The sequence below is a fragment of the Calonectris borealis genome, chromosome 2 (genome assembly GCF_964195595.1).
Source record: "Calonectris borealis chromosome 2, bCalBor7.hap1.2, whole genome shotgun sequence".
Taxonomy (NCBI): Eukaryota; Metazoa; Chordata; class Aves; order Procellariiformes; family Procellariidae; genus Calonectris; species Calonectris borealis.
This window is the reverse complement of record NC_134313.1, coordinates 133455309-133476370: the sequence shown is the minus strand read 5'-3', so window position 1 is coordinate 133476370 and position 21062 is coordinate 133455309. Positions and strand designations below refer to the sequence as shown.

The window sequence follows — 21062 nt, the reverse complement described above, 5'->3', positions numbered from 1 at the left end:
ATTTCACTTATGATGAACCCCTCAAAGTTTATGTAAAAGTAAGCCTACTACAGGATCAGAGATTTTAATTCTCAAACATTTGATGAAGACAAAGCCACCTTATGGAAGGCTGTATCTTTCAGGAATACTGGCAGATAAACAATTCACAAGACTTACAGAAAACTGGCAATGTCACTCTTTATAGTTTCATATGAAGAAACAATGAATCCTTCCTGCAACTTTGCATCCCACAAAATTCACTATATCTGAATTACTAAATAAAATTTCTATTTTGTCAAACTACTCTTCACATACAACTATTGACAAACTATTGCTCAAAGTTAACTCTGCTTTTATCAGCTTTTCCAAACCTGGGCTAATTTTTATCAATGTTTGCTGATTTTCACATAACTGAACACCTAAAAGATACAGGCATATAAACCCAAGCCTTCTGAATCTCTGCAGTTCATTAATTTTCTAATCTGAAGCAAAAGTCTACTTGATTTGAGAAACTTTGAGTTAGCTACCTACACATAAACTTAACACATCTATAACTATGTAAAGAACTATGTAAAAAGCAATGTAAAACACACACACACAAACACATTATTCCCAGTTTTTTATCCTGTCTTTACCACAGGTCAGTAAACACACACCCTAGTTCTTTGATTATACAGTTCCTAAGCACAAAACCATCAATTTTTTCATGTGATATTTATCATCTCCATGAAATATTCTGTTTCTTAAAAGAAGCCTAACTCTAATATAAATTACTCATATATCCTTAATCTTCTCATCCTCAACAGTTTTAATGTGTAAAACTGCTAGGAAAATTTGCTCCAAACTGATGAACACATCAGTTTCCTCACTATTTTTCACTTCAGCAAGAAGTGTAGTCACTATAAATTTTCTGGGCTATGCATTCAACTTTGGCCTGTTCGGATGTACAGCTGCAGCTAATGACCTACTTTCAAATTAACGTAATTAACTAGGTACAGTGTTCTTACAAACAGAAAGTCCAAGTGAAACAGTTTGTTCTTCCTCCACGTGGCGGACCATTTTGTTTCTACAGTAAGTCCGGTTGCTCTCCAGCTATGGTTCACAGTTCTTTGTCATCAACTAGCTACCATAATAAACATTAATAAATGTTTCTATTGAAATAGTTTCCAGCGTGTAACTGGAACTGTCTTCACTGAGCAGGATGTTGTGTAGCGACAAATGAAAATGCACTCTTAAAAAGCTTATCAATTGAAGACAGAGCTTTTTTAAAAAACAAACAAAAAATACAATCTAACCTCAAAAAGCAAAAAAATTATTGTTAGAAATATATCCCACTTAAACAGGACATTTCTGTTTTCCTCATTCCCCATTAATAAAAGAAATTATGCAATAAAAAACAATAGGAAAAAAAAAAATAAGGCCACAGCTCAGCCACCACGGCAACCAAGTTTGTGCACAAAAAGTTCTGATAAAGTGGGCAACCATAGCAGGCTAATCAGAGCTTCTCTCACCTTAAAGCCTTAAGCCCATGTAAGTGCTGTACCACAGCTAAAGAATGAAGTGGTCAGTATTGGACTTCCTTTCCAACATCAAGGGCAGTTACACTGCAGCTCCTCACACTGAAGAATTTGAAGAATTTTTGTTTGTTTTCCCATAAAAATTTCAACTGATGCACTGTCTCTGTGCAACTGCTCTGTGTGACTGTCTACAAATGCCCCTTTCTGCATCTGTCAAGCATTTATTTCTCCCATCCTGCCTTCCAACATACACTATCTTTTGAAGTCACTGAAGAATTTCAGACAAATTTGACAGATCAAGGTCTCAAAAATAGTAAATAACTACCAATTATGTGAAAATAGGCAACAGAGTAGAGGAAAGAGGCTCCCACTGATGAAGTAGCTGCTCAACCTATATTACAACCTAGAATCACAGAATCACAGGATTGCTGGGGTTGGAAGGGACCTCTAAAGATCATGTAGTTCAACCCCCTGCTCGAGCAGGATCAGCTGGGGCAGGTTGCCCAGGACTGTGTCCAGTCGGCTTTTGAATATCTGCAAGGATGGAGAGTCCACAGCATCTCTAGGCAACCTCTTCCAGTGTTTGACTACCCTCACAGTAAAAAAGTATTTTCTTGTGTTTCAGATGGAATTTCATGTGCTTTAACTTGTGCCTATTGCCTCCTGTCCTGTCACTGGGCACTACTGAGAGGAGTCTAACTCCCTCTTCTTCATTCTCTCCCATCAGGTTTGTATACACATTGGTAAGATCCCCCCTGAGCCTTCTCTTCATGCTAAATAGTCTCAGCTCTCTCAGTCTCTCCTCGTATGAAAGATACTCCAGTCCCTTCATCATCTTCATGGCCCTTAGCTGGACTCACTCCAGTAAATCCGTGTCTTTCTTGTACCAGTGAGTCCAGAACTGGGGCATCCAGAAGAACTCAGTCAGACCCACAGCTTTAAAAAAAATCCGTCTATATGTACAACACTGTTGAGGTACTGAAATATCTACAGTGATAAAGATCTTCCCGCTCAGGTTGAGAGACACCCTGTTTGCAGCCAATCCTTAATCTCACTTGAACAACTCCTCCCCGGGCAACTCACAGGAGCTGGGCTAAGAGCAAAGCCTAGATTTAGAGCTAACACAAACAGGTCATTGTCATCTTGTTGGCTACCAGTTTACTATGTACATGACCGCAAAGACTGCTACATTAATGAACACAGTGATTTTCATTCCATTCCTTTAGCTATTTTTATTCAAACCACATAATGGCCTTTACCACTAATCCTGTGATCCGACCTGCAGCAAATTAAGTAGACAATTTAAGTCAAAGCTTACAAACAAAATCCAGTACTATCCATCATAGGTCAATAGCCTTGTATCTAGATTACAGACTGCTAAATAGCTTCAGAGAGTCATTTATTAGAGCAAAATTAATGCTGACAATAGTTTTCAGCTGGTTAATCTTCTGACAGCTGCACTCTCTCACTTGTTCAAACACTTACATTCCAAGTAGAAAAAATAAATTAGTTAAGTAGAAAAAAAGACCAATTTGTTGTATAATGCAGAAGGCTTGGAAAATTCTCTTTTTAAAAACAAAAACCTGTCTTCATGGTAAATTTTATCATCTAGGGATCTTGCCAACTATCAGCTATTTTATCAGAATTAAACAACCAACGCAGCAAATCTATAACACTGGCAATTTAAAAAAAATCTGTCAGGTAGTCTAGGAGTACAAGAACTGTAACTTCAGCTAAAAATAGAAATAAAAAATCATTAGACAGGAATGCACAGCTTTATTTCACAATCACAGATTCCATACCAACAACACAAGCCCATAAATTGTTATCAGCTTCTAACACTAAAGAGAGCAATGGCGAAAGCAGAGCAGCTAATGTAATTTTAAAAAGCTGATGATTATTTTTCATCTTTTGATTTTTTTAAAGATGTCATCACTTGAGATTGTGCTTTATGTACACCTTCTGATTAGGGTCAAAAGTCCTTCAGAATCTATTTATTCTTTCTAAAATACAAAAAGCCTCTTCTTATCCTCAGGGAATGGTTTCTGAGAAACTGTATTTGTGATTAGCATGTGTAAGATTTCCTCTGCTGCAAAGCAAGACTGCTGGAGCCCATGGCTGCAATCCTACACTTGGCTTCTCTAGGACGATCCCCCCACACCTGTGTGCAGAATTCTTTAAGGAGGTCACACCAGTAGATCCCAGAGAATAGCTCAGCTCTGAGTCAGTAGGTCACACCACCATCAGAGTTTTTCCCAGAGATATAAACTGACAGGAACAAGTTTGCAGATACCTACGGTAAGAGATCTAGCTAGTGAGGGGGCATGCAAAAAATGAATCTGGGAAAAAGCATGGTGAGAAGTTATAGAGTAGCACTGCAGTACGGCGTACCCACTTGAAGATGTGTTTCCCACTCGCTTACTAGGTGGTTTTGGACTAAGATCTGAAAAATTAATTTCTTTTATCAGAAAAGGTACAAAAAGAACTGCTCTTCAAAGCATCCTGTCGCATCTGAGTTACTCGTGGGGCAAGGATTAGTTCAATCCACATGCTTCTCACTTTGATCGCCAATAGATTGCTCAGTGAACCTGATGCCGAGTTCAAAATTTTAGACGAAAATGTGAATGGAGGCTTAGGAGCCCTCATATGACAGCAGCAACTGGTCGCAGCTATCCTGCGACCTCCAGTTTTAGCCTCCAGGCCAGGCAGCCTAGTTCAGTAGCCACCCTGTCCTTCCATATTCACTGTTCCGTGCTTATTACAACAGTATTTAACATGTTGGAAAAAGTCTTGTAATTTGCCACTGATGCTTCCAGTTCCAAAAAAAAAAAGTCTTACCTCTATAGTTAAATAATTAAAGCAGCTTGGTTTCAATCAGTTTGCTTATTTTTAAGAATACAATTTGCTAGAAAAAAAGATGTTAATGTAAAGATGTAACATGAAAGTATCTGCTTTTGGTTTCACTTTTATTACATTTCCTTTAGAGGAGCAGAGTGCAGATGAGTTAAAAAGAAGTGATATTACAAGGCTACGCATTAGAGCACCATCAGAGTGGTGATGCTGAAAACAGTTACACTGCTGAAAACACAGAGCACCCAAGCATATCGCCATGCCAAAATATTTAAAGCACTGTTGTGTTGCACCTGCAGATAAAAAAATTTGTTGCTGACAAAGTTGAGAAGAAAAAATAAAACAATGTGAATATAACAGCATCTAGCTCCTTCAGAGACTCTGAAGGACATCCTGGAGATGAGGGCTATAACATCAAGAAGCTTAGGCAAACCCCCATCATTTTGTCATTTTTCTATTCAACACGTAGTCTATCGAGCAAGGCAGAATTTAACAACTAATTTTGTGATCTAAACTGGATAAAAAAATAAACAAGAAAAACAGAAGAGAGGATTAAAACTCTAGCACTATTTTACAATGTTGTACCTTCAAGCATAAGAGTTGAGGCTTTGCCTGTTATGCTTTGGGAAGTGCAAGGGAACACTTGGTCCTTTATTCCGATATTTTTGCAAAAATGCAGCTTAAGCGACCTCAAACAAGCAGTTTCTTGTCATGTTTGCTCTCTTTCAGATCGGTTGAACTTGAGAGCCTGCATCGGTGTATCTTGTGTATGTGTGTGCGTTTTTAAGGACTAAGCAGTTCTTTTTAAGTACCTGCCAGCTCACGTGAAATACTTCGTCTTTTGCAACTCACAAAAAGTTAAACCAAGATACACAAGGAAAGATTAACTGAAAAGGTTACTATTGTTTTGCTACATATAAAAATCCAAAACCAATTAAAAGGCATGTATAGGCAAAATCAGCTACAAATCCCTACCGAAAATAAAAGCAGACTATTTAAAATTATACTATAAATTCAAAATAACTATGAGGAGACTAGTTATTTTATAAAATATAAATAGGGTATCAATTTTTTCTACTTGCTTCACAGACAACGTCTGCCATCCTCAATCTTTTTCCAGGAAACAAGTAAATAGAACAGTGTCAGAAAAAAACCCTACAACACAACAAGACTCAAAGGGCTTGTGTTTCTCCCTATTATAAAAATCAGCATCAAAGCTAGACCTATGAAGCTATTCTGCTACCGTATAACTAAAACATAGTAAATCACTTAATTTGCTCAAAAGAACTTAAATGTTTTAACCAGTCTGCCATCAGCGGAGATAAAGAAGAGGGCCGATGGGACTGGGCTGCAATGTGAGCCGTCTTTAAAATGCAATTGTTCTAATCATTTTCTACAGATGCAGCCTCACAAGGGGCTGCTGTCACAGGGACCATTTACGACTTGTTATGGTGTCTCTATTGTTTACCAGCGACATTCGCTAAAAAGGCGACAGCTGGGATGGAAAGCTGCTCCTCAACGAACAATATAATCCCGTGAAAGTAATCAACAAATTTAAGGGTGTTAATTAACTTTACACTTTATCATGTTCAATTAGTTGTCCTTTCTCAAAAAGATTGCCGTGCACAATCGGTTTAGAGCGTGCCATGTTTGATTTGTAAGTGATCACTGTTTCTGTTTCAAAGTCCATGTCAGATGTTCTCTTGGGTTTTGGTGACACAGATGAATGGCTCTGCACATGTTAGGGGGTGATCTGGTTTAACATAAACCAGCATAACATAACCCCTTGTTAACGTATTGCTGGCCTTTCCAGAGCAAGAACAGAAACACCCGCGCATGCAGACGCACACATACATGCACAAAACCCCTGCGGCAGCACCACAGACAACGAGTCAAAGTTTCGTTTTTGCTGAAACGCAAAGAAACAAATAAATGGGCAATTTTTCATCATTATATCTCAAAGCAAGACTTGTCTTTCAGGGGCACGCTTGGGATCATTTCTTCCCAGCAAGATCCCTAGTTCTGCCGCATTATGCACTATGCACAAGCACCTTCGTACATTTTAGATAATACACGCTGCCTTTCCTAATGGCAGCTGAGCAAACGCTGGGTAGATGTGCTAAGTTCTTGTGTATATCAAATTCTGTGGTGGCTTTTAAATGCCCATACTGCATTTGTAATGGCAGGGATTCTAGAAGAAAGCTGAATTAATCTATTATTAAAATTTGCCGTTTTTCCCTTTAACGCACCCATTCCTGCTTGCTAATGGGACAAGGCAAAGCTCATGATGAAGCGACAAGGTACTTGGAAGTGCACCTTAATGAAAGTCGTTGCTGTTTCTCTCTTCTGATAAATAGAGCTTTGCATCGCCATACCTCATAAACTAGCGATGTTTGAACAAAAATGGAAATGGAGGTTCAGGTCAGTGCTTTGAAGATTTATACAACGAGCACTCGATATTACTCCAGACAAAAGCACACTTAAGGAAGTAGAAGCATCTCTTTTACAGCATAATCCAATTATACAATTTGTTAGATTATGGCTGTACAAAGAAAAAAGCCTAGTGGATTTTTATTCTGCAGCAACAGGCAAATTAAATACACATTATCATCATTATTTAAGCAGTTACATTGTACATAAAAAAAACCCTGCAAAAAAAACCACCCACAAAACAAAACAAAATAAAAACGCAAAGAAAGCCCAATGGAAAAGTTGTTAACTCTGAAAGCTAATAATGGACTAGGTTAAATATTTAAGAGGAGATTATAGACTATATCAGAAATAGCTGAAACCACAAAACAAAGCAGTAGAAAACATTAGTTTTCTGCTAGGAAGAAGATCTGCAGGGAGAAGGGAAGCGGTCGATAGATCCTTAAATTGGACACAATAGCTGTTCTTCTATCCCAAGTTGGCAGCTGCTACATTTGCAGACCTGGTTCATTATTTACCCATAATGACCATCAAGCTCCAGTCAAAGTCAGATCACAACAACTGTCAGCAGCTCTTTTAATTAGCCTTGTTTGAATTCAGATAAATATCACAATGGCCCAGCTTCTGCTGAAAAAGCAACAGAAGACTGCAAGGAATAAGCTGCTCTGCCTTCTTAACAAACAGTATTGTGAAAAAGTCCAGAGAACAAAAGTTGTTTTTTTTTTAATTGAGGACGGGATGGTGATGTGTACATTGTTATTTTTCCCTCACGCGATATTCATATCACGACCTACAATTCCTGTTTATGGGCAAATTTGTGTATCTCAAATGCCAACTCACAGCATTACTCCACAGTCTAAAAGGTAAACTTTAAGAGATGGTTTACAGGTACTAATCAAATCTCTAACCTCTGTGAAATCATACGTTTTGAAAAACTGAATCAGAATTAAGGAATGCACATATTAACAGGATTATCCTCTCTCCTAATTTATCTCCTTCTGTTTGTTTATCCTCAGGGAACATAATCTTCTGTTGCATCAAGCCACTCTCATTCTCCCTGTGTCAGCAGCAGAATAATAATTCCCTCCTCCTCCTCCACCCCCGCCTCCCACAAGCACAGGCAAGAATGAAGAAGAGTGGATCAGACTGTGTGCATCAGCATTAATGCTCCATGCAGCTATTTTCCTAGCTGTAGCAGAGTCTGAAAGAAAGATGCAAGAGAGCTGCGCAATATGCTACCTGTTCTGGATAGCCCAGCATGAGAGGCAGTAATTAAACAGATTTCTCCTCCTAGAATAATATGAAGGCAGAAGATGCAGCTAGAGAATTCTTTAATAGCCTTTATTTAGCCCTCCCCTTGCTGTCACGGTTGGGTCCCTATTTTGCTAAGTGCTGTCCGAAGACAAAAGACAGTACCAAACTCTCCAGTCCCACATGGCAATCTGAGAAGTGCTGCTGTACATGTAAGGATCCTCGGGGACCTCAAGGAAAATATGCTTAGGGATTTACATGAGTCGTTAGGATACATGTATGTAAACAATAGGTACATACATGTGTTATAGTAGCAGAGGATATCCCTTTTGGGCACAGAAAAAATTATGTAAACATCATCAGGAACTGAAGGTAGAAGGTAGTGTAGAGGGAAGGATAAAGAACCGATTAAACAAAATAGGCAAAATGGTAAAAGGTTTATGCTTTTAAAGGCAGCCCTGAGTGGAATTCTATAGGGATTAGTACTTGAACTTGGCCATGCATACCAAAATAAAAATCTTCAATCTGATTTAGATGTATTTCAGAAGGACGGCAAAACACAGAAAAGAATATGCCCTCTCAATAAATCATGCAAAAACTGAGTAGAAGCTGTTGTTAAGGCAGTTTAATATGAGGGGAATGCACCAGGAAAATTTTACGATACGGTATTAAGTAGCAACTGATGACTCCAAAAGGATTAGCCAAAAAAAAAAAGTTGCAAAAGGCAAATACACACAGAAGACACTTCAACGTTTTCAACAGAAGTACAAGCTGAAAGTCCTGATGAGATCGTTCTGTCTGTAGCAGTTTTTTTAAAAGCATTACATTTAGTTCTAGTCATTGTAATGTCAAAGAGAAATATTAAAGCACCTGAAAAGTTACCAAGTTAACAGCACTGCAATAAGAAAGGAAATAAAGTATGGTTGATTAAATTATTTGCTTATTTTTAATACCCAAAATACTGTATCAAAAACATTTAAAAACAGTAATTCATGCCAATCATTTTTCCTATTCTCTCCCTTTAATCCATACTCCACCATGAAAGCCCTAGACAACAGAAAAAGCCCTTAGGTGTTCTTACTGGAGTACCAGATTTAGCTACTACTTTATCCATCCCTAACAGTACATGGTCTAAATCTCATGTGAGGCTGCAGACCTATACAGAAATACTAAAACTTAACAACGATTGCAAGTATCTACAGTCTTGGACAGCAAAACTAACTGCGTAGAGCTTAGCACAGTTCAAAACAAGTATTTCGGTTTTTATCTGAACATTAGGAAGAAGGCTGGAGAGCCAATGAAGAATGGGAGCAGTATATTCCATCTATCCAAGATACCAAGTTTTCAAAGCAGACTTCAGGTCAGTCCCAATGTAAAGCACATGGCACTAAGCTACCTGGTTAACCATCGCTAGGTTCTGAGTAGCCACTGTGTCAAATACAAGAGAAATATCAAATACAAGAGAAACAAAGAAAATAACCCATCATCTTCTTGCCCAGCACTACTGCTTGAATTTCTAGTCTTTTAGGGGAAGTCCAAAACCGAAACATGAACATGCACACAGCTTCTCATCTACATGGACCAGTGTTAACCCTCCACACAACTAAAATTCAGCAGACGGGCTGTAGCACAATTCCCATCTTGCCCAGATGAGGCTTCAAGTCCTAGAAATAAAACTTCATCTCAATCACATAGTGCAAAAACAAGAATATTTTTTGTCTGGCATTAGAAAGGTGACAGAGCTGTATATTTAAAACCTGCTGGAGCTTTCTTCAGAAGCTTCCAGTCTATGCAGAAGATCAGCAACCAGAAAATGGACTGTTATAGGACACCTGAGAAAAAGCTCAAAGGGATGCACATTTGTAATGTCCTCTTAGAAAAAGGTAAAATCCCAGAAAAGCTATTCTGTCTGCTCTAACTAGAATCCACACACAACACCAAAATGAACAACAGCATCAAAACCCCAAAAGGCTAAAATTTGTGCAAAAGCCACAAACAGAACCAACAGTCCACCTTGGCATCACAGCTTGTCATCTCATCTGTTTTGACTGAGCAACATACATGCAAATTCATGACCAACAAAACCAGACGAGTGGCCAAATTTGCCAAGCCCTGTAAATGACAAAAAGCAGTTAGCCAGACGCCACCATGTTTGCAGATTTTGCTAGTTGGGCTTGAATGTCTCTATCTGGAAAGTATGAAATACTTGCGCATTCTACCTTAACTCCACAGCAAAATGCAAGTATGTTTACACAGCATTGTGGAACAGATATACAATAGCTGAAACCCTGTATTATAACAGAAAAACAAGAATCTTTGAAGAAAAATAAACCAGGAATTTTTAATATTATTGTTTACATATTTTTCCAGTATTAGAACAACTGTAATGAGATATTAATCCCCTTTTACAAAAACAAAATACTTGAAACACTTTAGTCCTTTATGATTTTCTTTACCATTTTACCCTCATACAGGCCCCTAAAAGCAACAAAACACTGCAGCATGTTTTTTTGCTGAATAAAGAAGGCATTAAGCACATTGCTAAAAAAAAAAATAAATAATCACACTGAGGTATGCATTTAAACTGCATTGCTCAACAGGTATGGGTTCAAGTGCTTTGCTTAATAAAAGGTTTGCTTCTTAGAAAGCCAGCTGCAGAAGCCTAAAGTCATGCAGGTAAATTTCTATCAATACATTCATTAGTCCTTTCCTGTTATATAAGAAAATAAAAACATTGTAAACACAGAAAAGTAAAAGCATTAAAATGGGGTGGAACAGCATAGCATACTTATTCCTAAGCATTTCTGGTTTATCTAAGAGCTGAAGATGTAGCAATGCCATACCCCAATCCCAAGCAGTAGGGGCATATTTACAAACATTTAAAAAGTATCTAGTATTTAATAGCAGCAATCTAACAAAAGTTTAAAATAAAATAGCAATGTATAGCCAGAAAGAAGTGTCAGGCAGGTAATTTTAAAAGAAATCCATCTCCAATATTTTCTGCTGGAGTGTTGCCCGGCTGTGAGTCTTAATTTTATCTGTTTCGGGTACAGTCTATGACAGGACAACTGATACAGCTTTACCAACTGAAATCGGAAAGGAATGCTTAACAAATAGGACTGAAGACTGCATTTTTGAACGAACTTTTGAACCTTGTCCCTTAAAGCGTCATCAGTGGTATGAGATCAAGAATTTTTTTGATAATCCGAACCACCATGAGAGTGCATTACTTCAGATATGTCTGTCCTTTCTGCACGCGCTTTGGCATTGAATCTTGCCTCTGGATAGAGTAAACAGCCCACACAGTCTATCTTTCAGCTTCTTATTTAAAATATATACTTATTTTTAAGCATGCCTAACTCTGTATCCATAAAGTAACAAAGCATTTTCTGCTGCGTAATTTCAGCATGTTCACAGTTAATTCTCGAAGCTTTTATTCGGCACTGAAAAGGCAAAGCAGTACAATAATGCAAGATGACAAAAACTGCTAGAAAAGCAGCCTAAATTGGAAAGACACAGAGCTTCCATTTAAGGAATCCCTTCGTTATAAGGCCTTTCCCAGTTCTATTTCCTGTTTAGGGATCCTCTGCACATAATTCTATTATTACTCCTCTGCAAAACAGATAGTACATCCCTTTCAAAGAACTAGATTTAGCATTGCCCTCCAGCCTAAAATGCAATGTACTTTTCAGTGTTCTCAAATGTACTTGATGCCACTTATCCAATGAGTACAAACCCTTGTAATTTAATTAAAAGTCATATTTCTTCATGTATGAACTAATTCTAAGTTTAGTATGGAAATATTTTTAAAAAGAGATACTATTTTTATTATTACTTTTATTGTTTCAGGATGAGCAAATATGCAATCATATGGTTTAAATTTACAAATCTTTACATGCTCCAAATGCTGCACTTTCATGAAACAAAATACATTTTCACATTTAACTGTACTGAATGACAACTTAAGGAGACCCACTATAAAATAATTCGTGTACCTGTTTTTTCCCCACTAACTGTAACTATTCCAACACTACAACTTAAGCAATTTTGCACAAAACCAAATTAACATTTTTCTTTAAGGTATCTAAAGTAAATACTTGCCCTGGTCTTCCATTTAAAAAAAAAATAAAAGAAAAAGAGTGTATTTTGCCTATGAACAGAATCAAGAGGGTAACAAAGTTAATTATTTCTCATAATCAGTAATTATGATTAGATAAGAGAGTCTTTGGTAATGAACTGCTCTAATGATGGAGGACCTCCATCCTAAGAAATATAATAGTACATTAACATAACTGTGTATGCAAAGTACATAGAACCTCTGCCACAGTTAACTTGTCATTGAATGATTAAATAGGAATTCATAATTAGAAAAATCCACAGTGTAATTTATTGGCCTTCCTGACAGTTCTGGTTCATTAGAAGTTGATTACCAAACAGTGACCTCTAGTGGCCTACAGTTTTTTCATGTTATCTTGTTTCTCTTGGCAGTTTTAGCCTCTATTTAACCTAAAAAAAAAAAAAAAGAAAGAGGCAATTTGAGGAATTTAAAATGTTTCCCTTCGTAATTCCTTTTTTTTACTTCTCTTAAAGTATATAGTGTGCTAACTGCTTCAGAAAAAGGTTTCCCTCTCTGCAACCATTTATATAAAAGTGTAAGAATGTACATATATGTGAAAAAACCCGCAACTTCTCAGTTTTAAAGTTAATATTGAGGTTAACATGGTTCTCATGCTAGTTAATATTTATATTCTGATTAAACATAATGTCTTCTAGAAAAAACATATAATATATTTAAAAAAAAAATCACTTCTCCAGTGTCAGTTACAAAGACCTTGAGAAGCTCATACTTCAAGTAAGCCTTCGTATCTTAAAGTGAAGTGCCTCGAAGCGTTGCCTTTGAACAACACTAAAATAAATTATACTGGCTCAGATGGAGGGGGCAGAGGACAGGGAGGGAGAAAACTCTCCAATTCTCTGCTCCAGGTAGGAGAAAAAAGCCGAACATTTCATATTTATTGCTAAACACATGCCTTGCAATACTCTTAACTCAAATTTCATTTTTAAAGAATGCGACTTAAATTTAACTAAGATTTGCTTTTAACTGCAAAATCTTTTAAGCATTAGAGAGTGGAATTTCCCCTCATGCAACATAATTAATCCACTGTTAAGCTATTTAGATAGTCTTCTATTTCAAAATTTTCCATTATGATAGATATGCTTTTTCTTGCACTAGGGCAGTGGCTAATTTTTTTTTTAAAGTATGAATGTTTTTAACAGGAAGTAGCACATCTGAAACTAATATAGAAGCCCCTGAAACACAGTATTAAATAAAAATCCATACTCAGTGAACACAAGCAATTTAGATTTCAGTTGTTCTCATTTTGCGTCTTGTTCTTTTTCCAACACTAACATTTTAGAAATGATGTGCATGTATTTTTCTTCTCTTTTGTCTAACACGGAACTGGCTACAAAAATTATGCCTCTTTATCAGAGAGAAGCTAGAAAATAAACTGCATAGGGCTGTTTCATGTATGAAGAGATTTTTCAGAGAGAACTATTCCAGTCTCCCAAATGGGGAGAAGTCCACCATCCTTGTATGCTGGAAACAGCTTTAACAATTGCTCTAAACAGAGAAATGGATAGCTACAGGATAGAGATCCCCACCCCTGATTTTCCCGTGTGTGTGTGTGCAGATGCGTGCATGCACACACAGAGGATTCTAGCTGTTTGTGGCGATGATTTAATATAGTGACTGGATAATGAGCTGTGCTCCCCGCAGCAAGTGAATCACCATTTAATGCTATTATCAACAGTTCATGACCCACCGGCATGAAATGTCAGCCTGATTAATCTGAACACTACTGACCTCAGAGAGGAAAAGCTACCTTATTGTCAGAATTTAATATATAATAAAATCATACACAGAATATAAATACTTGATCAAGCAAAGCCATTAACAGAAAATGTAATTTATTTTGCTCTACTGTTTCTTTTAAACTTGCTTAGGCACAATTTATTATTTTTTTTAAATAAATACTTTTGTCTAGTCAAGCAGGAAGCAATCCATTAGGACCTATTATATTGATATATAGCGAAACATTTCAAAATGGCTGTCCAAATACAAACCCCAGGTTGATACAAATAAGAAAAAAATTAGAATATGCTAGTGTAGGACTTGCCAGTATCAATTCATATCACGAAAGGATCAGAAATTGTTCTTGCTTTTCTAAGGTCAACGAGGCAATAAAAATACCAATCTGTAAATAGGAAACAGTTTGAGTGATGCTGCATAGCTCATAGAAGAAAGCTACCTTAGCTTAATAAGACCAATATACTTCAAGAAGATTAGAAACTTGTGCCAGTTATATTCATGAATATAAGGGGAAAACCCCCAGATTTTATTACATTTAAGTGAAGATTTTTCCTTATGTAATTCTGTATCATGATACAGCCCCACTCAACACAGTTTTTATATATTTATGTATTCTCCGTGGAGAATAAACCATGAAAACAAGAAAAACCCCACCTTTTACCAGTCACAATGAGATTGGTACAATTTTGCTATATCTTCTCCACATCTCTCTTTAATTTAACCTGGCTAGAAGTCTTATTAAAAAAATGCAGAACTTTTAAGCCAGCTTTTCAGGATTCTGTACATCATGGTATATAAATAACCCAGACTGAAGCTGGTAGGACTACATGCCATTTATCTGTCAAATTATATTAACTGACACAAGCATAGTAACTACTACGGTTTATTGTTAAAACACGGTACTGCAAAATAGGTGAAAACTGCTGCAGTTATTTTTAAAATAAAAACTGCAATGGTTTCACCCCTCACTTTGTATCGTTTTCACCTGGTACTGAAAGGGTTAAGGGATTTTCAGGACAAGGGACTGGAAAAGAACTGAGTGAAATCCCCCAAACTGCCCACATATGAATGGAATGAGACGAGAATGATCACTCCAAGTATTGACTTATAACAACTGGCAGCCAAGGAAAGAAGAACATGTCAAACTGACTTGGACAAAACACGAACCCTGATGTCTGAATTCCCAGTTAAGAGCTCGGCTGGAAATGTAAAGAAGGAATAAAGGAATTCTGGACACTTAGGCAGGAAAGTAATTCATGCTGCCAGCACAGACATATGTTTAAGCTTTGCTTTTCCATTCAGAAACCAAACAGTTCCTGTATACCAGCCGACTAGTAAGTGTCGGCTTCTTTTGCAAAGGCAAATACTGCTAGCAGTGTGCCCGAATGGGTAACAGTTATCTGACAGCGGTTTAAAACCTCTTCTGCACCCCTCCTCTGAACTTAGAGGGAAAGAGGGGTTTGCCATACAGTGGCACAGCCTCGGCACACTCGCTCTTGGAAACATCAGGCCTTGTAATAAGAAGCGTTAACACAGAGAGGCCGTATTTAGGTCTCCATCAAGCACAAACTGTACACCTGTCTGCTAGGATGTCCAAAATCCTTTCAGTTATCTGTAACTGATGACCACCTTCACAATCATGGTGCCCCTCTTACGCTACTGCAGATCAGCTCAGCTATGAGCCTTGCCGTTAGATTGCATCTTCTGCTCTTACAAAGCTATGTAGTCCTCTTTGCTACCCAAAGCTGCTTTGCCTCTGTGGTTCCTCACTGTCCACTCATTCTACAAGCCCTTTCAAAGACGCTGTTTGTCATAGTAATTTTTGTTCTGTTCGAGTAAAATCCATTTCACCACTTTTGCCTCTTGGAGAGGAAGAGGAACAACGGAGGGAGGACTTGTTTTTCTCCGTTCCAAATAGCTCCTTGACGCAACCAAAGTCCAGCAAAAGAGCAATCCTTTGAGAATAAGGTAACAACCCTCCACAGTCCTGATTGTGCTGGGTAGATGCTAAAAGTCACATCAAGTGGCAGATTCTGCATACAAACAGGGTGTCAAAGATACAACATGTATTAAGCAACAGTTTAGACAGAATTCCTACGCTGGACAGACAGATTTCCAAACCATCTTAGAAATATCTTGAAGGTGGTGGTGGCTTACCACAAGAGTGGCAACGTGGAAGACAGCATCGACGAACTTAGAGAGAAAAAAGGGACCTGCCATTCTTGCTTGAAGGCAGGCAAATGACAACCAAATAAATCCAATTTTCCAAACTCTGCGTAGTTCAGTCCACTTTATTTACCTGCTGTGTTACTTTGTTTTGCTTCTACTCTTCATCATCATGTAAGAGGGGCATATAAGAGAACAAGACAACTAAAATATGATAGAAAGATGTTATTTGCAACTCAAGCATTGTAAATAAACTCAGTAAAATTGCAGATATCAACTCTAGAGTGGAGGTGCATGTAGTAATCAAGGAAGGGGATAACTAGGGTTTGCAAGGTGAAGAGGCAAGGATGCAGGACAGAACTGCATCCTGTTTAGGAATATAGTGGAAAGGAAGGACCAAAAATTAAGTAGAGATTCAGTAGAGCACTGCCTGTTCCTAAATAAAATTAAAGAATGGTGAAAGTTTAAAGGAACAGATGAGAGATCAGTTTGAATCATTGATGACGGCTGCACATAAATTTGCACATACACATACAGATGATGAAAATCAAGATGAGGAAGATGACCAGTTTGGAATATGGGATCTCGAATTTGTATCAGATGGAAAAAAAAAAGCCGTAACTATGAAATAAAAACATAACCCATATGAAGCAACCTTAACAATAACAGTAAATAAGAGGAAAAAAAAACCCTATCCACGTAAATCTGCTACAAAATATCAAATAAATTAAGCATGGAAAATTTAGCAGTGGACAAGAATTACTTGTTACTGCTTAGAGCAGTCAAAACAACAAGGAAGAGGCCACCAACGAGGGCACAGAAACATTCCTTCTTAAGAGAAGAAAGAAAGGTATTAGCAGCAAAATCTAAATAAATAACAAATAATTTCAAAAGCCACTTGTTGAGAAAAACAACCTCAGAACTAGTAAAACCTACATGATTCATACACTGGAAGGAAAGAAACAGCCATCCTTGAGGGTAAACAATTTTCTCATCTTAGGCCTCATTTATTTCTGTTTTCAAAATTTTTGATTTACAAAAATCAGATTGCGTTAGAAATGCACTGAATCATATGCACTGAAGAGATGTAATTATTGCTAATATTGAAGAAAGAAGTCAGAGAGTAGCTCAAAACCTCCCATTTTCAAGTATTCTCTAGAATATTTTGGCATGCATGTAATTGGTTCAACAGATTTGGACTGTTTTTTCCTCCTCACTCACAAAAAAGTCATGAGGAAGCAAGAACCTGGAATAAACAATGTAATTTGGCATGTTTTCTACTTGGTTTATAGCTATCTATAAAATGCCCAAGATCATTCTGAAATGTTAGCAAAAGAGAAAAAAAGTGGCTAGAATAATTTTTTAAAGTATGCTTTTAAAAGCTCTTAAATCAAAAGAAAAAAATACATTTGCCTTCATAGAGAGATAACATTACAGTTTCAAAGTAACTTGAACACAGGAATGTAGATGAAGAAAGAACAGCACTTGCCTGATATAAACACAGAAAATAAGGTTTTTAAGAGGTTATCCTGCAATCCTTCTGTGCTTCCTCTGGTCTCAGAATATGTAACTAGGAGGCATTCTTTTTTTGCACCCAAATGTAGCCCAGTCAGAGATTTGGGCCTTCATTCATAAAGAATGATAAGGAAATCGGAAAGAACAAGTGAACCAATGCAATTTATTTCAGAATACTGACTTAATTCTGATAAACACCCTCAAACGACAAAGTTTTTCCTTATTTTTGTACTGTGCCTCCTCTCTTGGATTAATAAGTGAGATAATGTACATGAAGTATGGCTCTGGCTCCTGCTTATCCCTTATTTATCACCCTACCACAGTTCAGTGGGGGCTTTCACAGGGAAAATACAGAAATATGATCAGGTCAGTATACTTAATATAAACTTTTTTGGCTACATATCCAGGTCTCGGCAGGAAGTCAATCTGTGCTCTCTGTACTGAGAAACCTCAAAAAAGAGGCTTTGATGACACCTGCATCTCCCTTTTCCTGGAGAGTGGGGGAAAGAAGGACGAGGGAAGAGAGTTGTTTATTGAGAAACTTACAAAGCATATTTAATTCTATATAATGTTAAATAAATAACTGCTCCAAATTTGAATTTAATATTCAAAATTACATCAAAAATTAAATGCCTGAACCAGCTACTGAGCAACTGGCATAAAAGCAAAGCATCCACACCAGAAATTACTAAAATTGGCACAGACTATACACAGACAGTAATCAGATCTGCTAAACAAAGCCTACTTGCTACAACATTTGAAATACCAGCACCTTAATCACTTTTGGCTAAACATGTAAGGTGCACTTTGGCATTTCAACAATTCCTTTTGCTGTGTGTAGAGTACAGTTTTTCAGACCACATTCCTTGTCTCTGTGCAGCCTCTATGTATTTATCTCAAGTACAACTCCTCACTTTCTTTGTGCAAAATGCACACAAAAAAAGGAAAAAGGGATCAGAATCACCTACAGGAAGCAAAGATGCAGCACTTACATTTAAAAAGGCTATTTTCCATCTTGTGGCAAGGGTTAGCTAGAACTCAACATAGGAAACAATAAAATGATTATGTAAGCATCTCCAAATGTTGCCAAGTCTCCCTTCTTGAGGTAGCTGTTCAATGTTTTGATTAGAGATTTGCACTACCGTGCCGGGAGAGGCTGGTCGATCAATTATATTTCTCAATAATATTATATTTAAATTCATGCAAAAAAATTTAAATGATAAGTTAATGTCCTAACAAGGGCATTTCCAGAATTAGATAAAAGTGCACTCAAAAGGTTTCTGCTTATTTAGCGTAAGGACTTACAGGGATTATATACACATCAGACTTAAAATTCCCCACACCAAAACAATATATGTAACAAAAACTCAGGATTGCAAGGGAAGACAGTTCTGTCGAGTATGTTCTCTACGTGCCTATTTTTTTAATCTGATGGACACAAACGAGTGATTTGCTCAGGCATCATTGCTTTTTGAACAGAAATGCTTTGAGGTTCCCATTCTACAAGCCAAATATTTTGAGTTTTATGTTGCAGCATCACAGGACTCAACAAAATTTGTAACTTGTTATTTCAGACTTCTTTGATGAATAGATATAAAAATTAATTAAAAGGTTTAATGGCATTATTCCACTTCTTTCACAGTGGAACTTTTTGTAAATCACTTATTGCATGCTAAGCATTTATTACAGTCTATAAAGCCTATAAAACAATCAAAGTGGTCTTCATTTTGACAATTTCTCTCATTCATTCTCCATTCATATGGAGTTCTCTTAAAAGAGAGAACCCTTTCTGCACAGTCTCTGAGGTGGTATCAAAATGTTTTTGACAAAAAGAAACCTATCCATCCCTCCAAATTGTGAAGTTTTTGGTCTTATTTTAACAGTCTAATCTCTCTCTTCTTCAGACAAAAGGGAACTCATACATCCTACAACAGAACAAGACGGATTAAACAGATAAATTACAATAGGACATTATACAGCTCATTCCAGACAGTGCCAGAGGGGCACCAGCCTGTTAAAACCAGGGTGCAGTAGCTCAGGCAGGGAATTCAAGCCAGCCTACGGAAAAATGGAATAGGGACCCAGCATTAAATTAGTGTGCTAGAGCAGATTCGAAGACTGGATGAATGGGATGCTTCCTGAGGCTGTTTCACACTGCTCTTGCCCATACAGAGTCCTCTGTGCGCCAAAAGGCCTTTGCTGCTACCAAGTATCCTGAACTCAGTTGGGTACAACATCCTCCTTCACCAAAAAAAGACTCCAGCCCGACTAAAGCCAGTGTGCAGAAGTCCAGGCAGGGAAACCCAGCCCACCTGCAGAGATATGAACCATTAAATTAGACAAGGAGTCTTACAGGGGTCCCCCTGCTACCTTCAAATTACGAAGTGGGTAGGGAAGAGCCTACAGCCAGGTTGCCCTGACTTGAGAGTGGTAATAGAGCATGGCTACAGTAGAATTATGCATGACTGTTAAAGTCCTAAGCTTTCAGAGGTGGAAGGTAGGGACTAGATAAAAGTTGTGACAAAATAAGTCATAACCATAAGTGACAGGACTAATCAAGTGAGGAAGGCAGAAAACCTGGTGGAAGAATCAACTGGTCAGGTTTACAAAGGCTGAACGCTACTTGCCAGAAAGAAAGAGAACACAATAAGAAGGAATGGACTAATGTTCAACTTTGACATAGAATTTTTCAGAAAAAAGATAAACATTAGGGCTACTGCTTTGACAGAAGCCTATGGATGACTACCCCATAGGAACAATCCAGACACTGATGCTTGAAGAACAGCAGAAAACAGGTCTCTCCTCCAGCCTTCCCAAAAGAAAGTAAATTAATAAACTTGGTGAAGCAAGAAGATACTTAAGAAATTAGGATGTCTAGGGATACTACATCCAATAAAAAACTATTCTTTGTGGGGGTTTGCATACAACCAAAAAGGGACTGTCCAAATCAGTAGCCTGTATGTTAGACAGCAGGCACCTACTTGTTTCATAGAATCATAGAATCACAGAATAGTTTGGGCTGGAAGGGACCTTTAAAGGTCATCTAGTCCAACCCCCCTGCCATGGGCAGGGGCATCTTCAACTAGATCAGGTTGCTCAGAGCCCCATCCAACCTGACCTTGAACATTCCCAGGGATGGGGCACCTACCACCTCTCTGGGCAACCTGTTCCAGTGTTTCACCACCCTCATTGTAAAAAATATCTTCCTTATATCTAGTCTAAATCTACCCTCTTTTAGTTTAAAACCATTACCCCTTGTCCTGTTGCAACAGGCCCTCTTTAAGTACTGAAAGGCTGCAATGAGGTCTCCCCAAGGCCTTCTCTTCTCCAGGCTGAAAAACCCCAACTCTCTCAGCCTTTCTTCATAGGAGAGGTGTTCCATCCCTCTGATCATTTTCGTGGCCCTCCTCTGGACCCAACAGGTCCATGTCTTTCTTGTGCTGAGGACTCCACAGCTGGACGCAATACTCCAGGTGGGGTCT

At 37.7% G+C, this 21062-nt stretch overlaps 1 protein-coding gene across 2 annotated transcripts in view; it reads right to left on the bottom strand.

Moving 5' to 3' along the window:
• HIBADH (3-hydroxyisobutyrate dehydrogenase) overlaps positions 1-21062 on the bottom strand; it is a 90444-nt gene that overhangs the window by 14448 nt on the left and 54934 nt on the right. The window lies entirely within an intron of this gene.